This window comes from Octodon degus, unplaced genomic scaffold, assembly GCF_000260255.1.
Source record: "Octodon degus isolate 3935 unplaced genomic scaffold, OctDeg1.0 scaffold00072, whole genome shotgun sequence".
Classification (NCBI taxonomy): Eukaryota; Metazoa; Chordata; class Mammalia; order Rodentia; family Octodontidae; genus Octodon; species Octodon degus.
This window is the reverse complement of record NW_004524648.1, coordinates 914,248-915,206: the sequence shown is the minus strand read 5'-3', so window position 1 is coordinate 915,206 and position 959 is coordinate 914,248.

Below are 959 nucleotides of genomic sequence, written 5' to 3'. Positions count from 1 at the left end.
AGCAACCTGAGCCTGACGGCTTTGTTGAAGGAGCCACTTAACGAACTGAGCTAAGGGGCAGGCCCCCTCCTTAGAAGAAATAAGAACCAGCTAAGCCGCATAAAGAGGACCCTTACCAACTTTGGAGGGGTGCTTGAGACAGGGTCTCGATATGTAGTCCAAGCTAGCCTTGAACTTGCAGCAATTTTCCTGTCTCAGTGTCCTGAATGCTCAAATTACAAGCACATGTCATCATGCCTTGGTTGATTTAAAAAAAAAAAAAATATGTTCATGTTAGGTAGACAACCAGATAAAATTCAAAACAATCAACAACGACACCAAAAATCCCTTCTTTCTTGGAGCTTATTTATTCTGCAATATAAAGCTTTTTTAGAAGTTACTGTTTTAAAGTCCTAAAGTCTCTCTCCAGTATCCCCTTTAACTAGATACTAATAAAAAGCTGACCCAAAAGCAACTAAACCAAGGTAAATGTATTTTAGTATATGAAGACAAACAGAAAAAAAAAAAAATCCAACCACAAGAAAATATTAAAAGTTAGAAAGGGGTTTTATTTGATAAAGACCATGGATAGTATTTTTGTTTATTTTTCAAAATTTTTTAGAAAATGTACTTATTTATATAAAAATATTTATCTGTGTAGCAACTGGATCTTCCAAGAAAATACTATGGACACAAATTTATCAATTCGCACATTGAAGTGAAGGTGCTGGATAAAAAGGCTGAAAGCTCCCCCATGTGGCTAGAGAGGGAAATGCTGGAGAATCCACTTTCCTTAGTTAAAAGGCCTTGGATTTTCCACAGGCTTTGTTTGCCTCTATTGGTATTAACATTCCTGCAAGAGCTTATAAGCTGTTGTGCTCACGTGGTAAGCTTTGATTTCTGTCAAGTAAAAGAGGGTTTTCATGCTTTTAAAAACATATACTAGGGGCTGGGATATAGCTCACTAGCACAGCACCTGC